Source organism: Bufo bufo, chromosome 6, assembly GCF_905171765.1.
Source record: "Bufo bufo chromosome 6, aBufBuf1.1, whole genome shotgun sequence".
NCBI classification, from domain to species: domain Eukaryota; kingdom Metazoa; phylum Chordata; class Amphibia; order Anura; family Bufonidae; genus Bufo; species Bufo bufo.
Genome location: NC_053394.1, coordinates 374,585,215 through 374,591,875, shown reverse-complemented (window position 1 = coordinate 374,591,875; position 6,661 = coordinate 374,585,215). Strand labels below are relative to the sequence as shown.

At 41.3% G+C, this 6,661-nt stretch overlaps 1 pseudogene; it reads right to left on the bottom strand.

Annotated features, from left to right (window-relative positions):
* Positions 1-472: 472 nt before the first annotated feature.
* Positions 473-3,336, bottom strand: LOC121004810 (annotated as a pseudogene).
* Between the last annotated feature and the right edge of the window lie 3,325 nt (positions 3,337-6,661).

The following is a 6,661-nucleotide window of genomic DNA, read 5'->3' as shown; positions in this document are numbered from 1 at the left end:
TTATCAAGGGGTGTAGTGAGTGCTTTGACCCAATATGTATTACATAAAATTTAGAAACAACTGCCCGTGAAAATGTTGCTGTAGCCATTAGCTGTTAATTTACACAAGGAGTAACAAGAAAAAACACTCCACGTGTTACACATTTATTCCTGTATATGACAACACCTCATACATGCTGTGTGGGCATACTGCAGTGTCCAGAAGGGAAGGAGCGCCATTTAGATTTTGGAGGGCAGATTTTGCTGGAATGGTTTTTGGGCGCCAAGTCACTTTTTTTTTGTTGTTGTTCTTTTAGAGTTTTATTATTACCTCTGTAGGGAGAAAGAAAATATTTAGCAAATTACTTATATATTAATCAAGGCTTAAGATTTACATGTTCTCATTTTGATCTTAAACAATGTACAACATAATACACTTTGCACTATCAAAAGATTATTTGAAATACTAGATATAATTCTGGGAAGGAACAGAAGCAAGGAGAACAAAGTGTTTAAAGAATGTTGCCTCACGTGGACAGGTCGTGCCACTTTGCGCCTTGGTTTAGCTGCTGCTGAGCTGCAGGGACCCTCATTCCTCCAGCTGATCAATAAAAATCTAAGGCCAAGCTTGCCATAAAGCAACAGTTACCAACCAGCGGCTAAAGCACAACTTCAATCAGGCCTTCCGCCACTGGCGGTCAAAGGATGGAGAGTTGTAGTTTTGCCACAGCATTGTGGGAAAGTCTGTGGCAACTGTTCATCCTACCTCCAAGTACGTCCGCTGAGGTTGGTCTTCTCTTTTACTTTCACTTACGATCATTTATCCCCATTTTGCAATCCTGTGAACTGATCATGATACTTGCCTAGGGACAGCTCGAACAATCCATCACGTTCAGTCAATTTTTCTGTTTCTCCAGCAAGTGGTAACATCAAGAAACCACATCAACCAAAATTGTAAATTTCGGTCCAAAAAATAATAAAAATTTACATTGATAGATTGCAAACGCCTTCCCTGCACAGCTCAACAGCTGCTAGAACCACAAAAGGTTTCAACCTGTTTTAAGTCAACAGCTTCCAAAAGGAGTCCCACAGGAGGAAGGGGTAAAGTGAACAAGGTCTTTTGATGCACAGATAAAGCTTTGAAAACTCAATAACTTATAGCATATAATTAAATAATCCCGAGAAGTAATCACAGCTTTACCAGCGCTAAACTGTAACCACCATCAAGCAGCCGCCAGAATCAGGGGCCGATCCTGTGGAGGACAGAGTAAAATGCAGATTAACCCTGTTCACTCTATGCTCCTGTGAGTATTTTAATGACCAGTGTAGCACTAAATAACTGAAAAGAAACAAAAGAAAAAAGAATTGCACTAATGTTTGCGGTATCAGGGTACAACAGTCCATATTCCAGTATAAGCATCAGCAGCTTCACACATCAATTCTTCTCAGTTCCCATTTACAATGCAAAGAAACAAATACTAAATTCAGCTCCCCCACTGTCGTGCACATAATGGTTCAGAAACATGCTCGTTCCATCGAAGGAGGTAAAGGTTTGGATGTGAAAGGGCACTTCTTACAATATTCCTGTAGCTGGCGTTTTTGTGAAAAGGGAAAAACAGAGTAGAACACGTGACATGGCGGGACGCAGCAGGTTTGGCCGTATTCTCTCTGCGTTCCTCTGAACGGAAAGCTTGTCATAGGATTCTCCTATCCAAACATTTATTAAGAGCCTATTGTGATGGGGAAGGGGGGGGGGAGGGTTCAGCTAGGTCCGGCACATGCCATTAGCTCTTCCAGCGCCTTGTCCTGATCGTTGTTATGAAGTAACAAAACTTACTTTATCTCTTTCTGTTCAAACCCCATCTCTTTAAACTTGCTCATCAACTGAAGAAACAACATTGTCTTCTCCTCAGAGCACTGATACATCTCCAAAGCCTCATCCACCAGCAATGGATCAAAGCCCTTCTCACAAAGCTGGGAGTGGATGAACAAGTACTCCAGCACCTGCTCCACGTTCTGTCCTTGCTTCTGCATGGCTCTCATCACGTGCTCATAAGAATACCCCATACTGACAATAGTCTCGGCACACTGCCGCTCGCTGCTCGACAGCACCTGGAGTAGCTCCTCGTACCCCGGGACACTGAGTCGTCTCACATTAGTTACACTATTGGGCACTTTGGACACTGCAACCTGATGAGCGGATAACTTTGTGTCGCCGCTTAGACAGCTCCTCGAAATTCCTTCTGTACCACTGACTGGGCCCACAGTGGAAGGAGGAAATACACACTTCACAACCCCACTGTCAAAATGCAGGGAAGGGCTCCACATCAGGTGTCCATTCAGTTCATCACCATTATAAGCAGAGCTGGATTTTAAGGATTCGAGGAAAGTGCCATTGGGCAGGCAGTTAGTGCTTGCATGTGCTACCTTCTGACTGCTTTCATCAGAGTCTAATTTGGGGAAAGACAGGGATTTGATATTGCTGACCGTGGTCATGGGGGCAAGTGACACTTTGGAAGACGGGGGCAGTTCACAGTTTTCCAACTGTGGTAAAGTGATAAAGCCATTGGGCTAGCGGAGATGCTTAAAGTCTAAAGCTTCCTGTTTCAGGGTGGACAGCATGTCCTCATCCTTCAGTGGTGACTGGTAGCTCTGGACTGTGTCTGCGCTATTCGAGTCTGGGCTCACAGCAGGCCTCACATGAATGTCGAGAATGTTCTTCAACTCTTCTTTCTCATCGATGGTCTTCAGATCCAAATTGTCAAAGGGGTCCTCCTCGCACTCAAAGTCAGCAGGGTTAAAATCTGCCTTACTGTGAGGGGGGCTCAAGACTTTTTGTGGAAAGTCTCTGCTGTTGGCGGGGGTCGGGGTCAGGATGCGGGCGTGCTGGAAGCCTGCAAGGATAGGGTTGAAGGGGGGAGGGCATCCTATACCTGCATCACCTTCACTCTCCGCCTGAGCATCAGAAATAGCTTGGGAACGAGCCACTTCTGCCTTTCTCTCAGCTTCCTTCTGTGCAGCTTTGATCTGTTTTACTTCTTCTGCCCATCGAACAGTTTTCTTCTCCAGGGAAAAGTCGTACTGGACATCACTGATGAGCTGGCTGATGTCTGGGACACAGAAACCAACAGGCAAGCCAACTTTATCCGGCACTCTGAATTTGTCACCAATCTTAAACGGCACGTCCTCTAGGTAACTAAGGGGCCCGTGTAAATCCGAAGCCGACTTCCTAGAAGCCATTTAGAGTCCGCTGGGCCGCCTCCTCTACTGGTGGTGAATCGGTCACTTTCTTACACACCCAGCTGCCGAATCCCGGCCTCAGTGCGCGATGCCATCTTGAAACACTTCCTCCTTCCTGCAAAAGTTGGCGTATGACGTAATCACGTAGAACACGTGAGGCCGGGGGTCGCGTAACTAGTTGGCACGGAGGAGTCTCGTTCGTTATCGGAATTTAAAGAGATGTCACATTTAAAGAGATGTTAAGGCAATCCCCAACACGATATGCCATTTCGTAAGCTACACCTCTCAAAGAATTTCTAGGGGTGTAGTGAGCACTTTGATCCCACAGGCATTTCAGATAATTTAGAAACACTTGGCTATGAAATTTTTTTTTTTTTTTAAAGAGTGTTAAAGTGATTCACAAAGTGGGAGTGGCCCTTGAAATGCCACACATGCAAATGCAATATGTTGACCTGACACTTTGGATCTTGCTCTTGAAGAGGATTACTAGCCAAGTGCACAGGGTTTGGAGAGAATGGATGCATGATAATGCAGGCTTCCTCAAATGCGAACATGTACATAACATTAATGATGGAAAAAAAGTTTGCACAAAAGAACCTCATAAGTTAAGTGGAGGTAATAAATATTTATTAAATTGTGGACTGAATACAGATTGTGGAGCTCCGTGCTGTATTGTGTACTGTGTTATTGTTATATATATATATTTATATACAGTATATATATATATATATATATATATATATATATATACAGTATATATATATATATTTTTTTTTTGCTCTTTAGACACTAAAAAGAATATAATAAAATGTATGATTATTTGTGGTAAACTCATGATAACACTTTGATTGCTATCATGATTAATGGTAAGTATTAAACAAGTATTGTATTACACCTATTATACATAATAGGAGAAAATATACTTCAACACAGATCATACATTGTGGAGACACAAAGCAATCTATATATATATATATACAGTACAGACCAAAAGTTTGGACACACCTTCTCATTCAAAGAGTTTTCTTTATTTTCATGACTATGAAGGCATCAAAACTATGAATTAACACATGTGGAATTATACAGGGTCGGCCATTTATATGGATACACCTTAATAAAATGGGAATGGTTGGTGATATTAACTTCCTGTTTGTGGCACATTAGTATATGTAAGGGGGGAAACTTTTCAAGATGGGTGGTGACCATGCGGCCATTTTGAAGTCGGCCATTTTGAATCCAACTTTAGTTTTTTCAATAGGAAGAGGGTCATGTGACACATCAAAGTTATTGGGAGTTTCACAAGAAAAACAATGGTGTCCTTGGTTTTAATGTAACTTTATTCTTTCATGAGTTATTTACAAGTTTCTGACCACTTATAAAATGTGTTCAATGTGCTGCCCATTGTGTTGGATTGTCAATGCAACCCTTTTCTCCCACTCTTCACACACTGATAGCAACACCACAGGAGAAATTCTAGCACAGGCTTCCAGTATCCGTAGTTTCAGGTGCTGCACATCTCGTATCTTCACAACATAGACGATTGCCTTCAGATGATACGAGATGTGCAGCACCTGAAACTACGGATACTGGAAACCTGTGCTAGCATTTCTCCTGCGGTGTTGCTATCAGTGTGTGAAGACTGGGAGAAGAGGGTTGCATTGACAATCCAACACAATGCGCAGCACATTGAACACATTTTATAAGTGGTCAGAAACTTGTAAATAACTCATGAAAGAATAAAGTTACGTTAAAACCAAGCAAACCATTGTTTTTCTTGTGAAATTCCCAGTAAGTTTGATGTGTCATATGACCCTCTTCCTATTGAAAAAACTAAAGTTGGATTCAAAATTGCTGACTTCAAAATGGCCACCATGGTCACTACCCATCTTGAAAAGTTTCCCCCCTCACATATACTAATGTGCCACAAACAGGAAGTTAATATCACCAACCATTCCCATTTTATTAAGGTGTATCCATATAAATGGCCCACCCTGTATTCATAAAAAACAAGTGTGAAACAACTGAAAATATGTCATATTCTAGGTTCTTCAAAGTAGCCACCTTTTGCTTTGATTACTGCTTTGCACACTCTTGGCATTCTCTTCATGAGCTTCAACAGGTAGTCCCCTGAAATGGTTTTCACTTCACAGGTGTGCCCTGTCAGGTTTAATAAGTGGGATTTCTTGCCTTATAAATGGGGTTGGGACCATCAGTTGCGTTGCGTGAATCTACAATTTTACAATTTTCATAGTCATGAAAATAAAGAAAACTCTTTGAATGAGAAGGTGTGTCCAACCTTTTGGTCTGTACTATATATATATATATATATATGTATACTGTATATATATATAGAAAATGAGGCAGCACAGGGGGTTCAATCAGTAGAAGGGTGCACGGCCCAAAGGATAAGCAGTCCTTAAATACAACAATATCAAAAATAGGCAGCACTCCAGGGATTAAATGAAAAAACAATCACCTTTTATTCACCCATGTGGGCAGCGCAACGTTTCGGCTCAGCACTAGAGCCTTGAGAAAATATATATATTTGGTAGCTTCATAATTACCTTGTTCTGAAGAATACTCTTAAAATGTCTTACTGCATAGTAAACACTGTAAAAACAAAACCCTAAAAACAATGGTAGAGCTGCATTGATTTTTTTCCACTGTCATTCAAATTTTTTTTTGTATACAAATTACTGTACCACTTAAAATATGCCCTTATACTGCTATGTTGATGGAAAAGTATAAAAGTTTTTTTTTTCCGGATATTCGGATGTTAAAAAATGAAAAAACAAAAGGGGTTTGCCAAGATTTTTTTTTTACTGGAGACCTATCCTCTGAATAGGTCATCAGTATCTAATCGGTGGGGGTCTGACTCCCGGGATCCCCTCTGATCAGCTGTTTTTAAAAGGCAGTGGTGTTCCTGTGAGCGTCGCTGCCTTCTTTCAGCTCACCAAGCACAGCGCCGTACATTGTATAGAGGCTCTGCTTGGTATCGCAGCTCAGCCCCATCCACTTGATTGGCGGGGGTCCTGGATATAATAGACCCCCACCGATTAGATAATGATTGAAAGGAATCCATGTTTTTATATGTTAAAACTAATTCTGCTTTCTGCTAAGTTTCTGTTCTCTGTAACCATGAATCTTATCTCTTTGGCACTACTCCCGGACAACATCCCAAATATGGAAGTTCCGTTTTTGTTGCTCTTTTTTGCCTGTAGAATAGAACATGTTAATATGATAGGTTGAATAAATAACTTACGTTGATATGCTAATAAAGGGGGTAAAACCCCCTCTATATAACCTGTGTGCATTAAAAATAAACTTCAGAGCGTTCATTCAGTACATCATTGTTGTGTCTATTATTTCCTACTAAGTGAAGCGCTCTCCTGACTTCAGAACAAGACTCAAACCAAGCCGATACTAGAAGTTTGGTGCCAGGG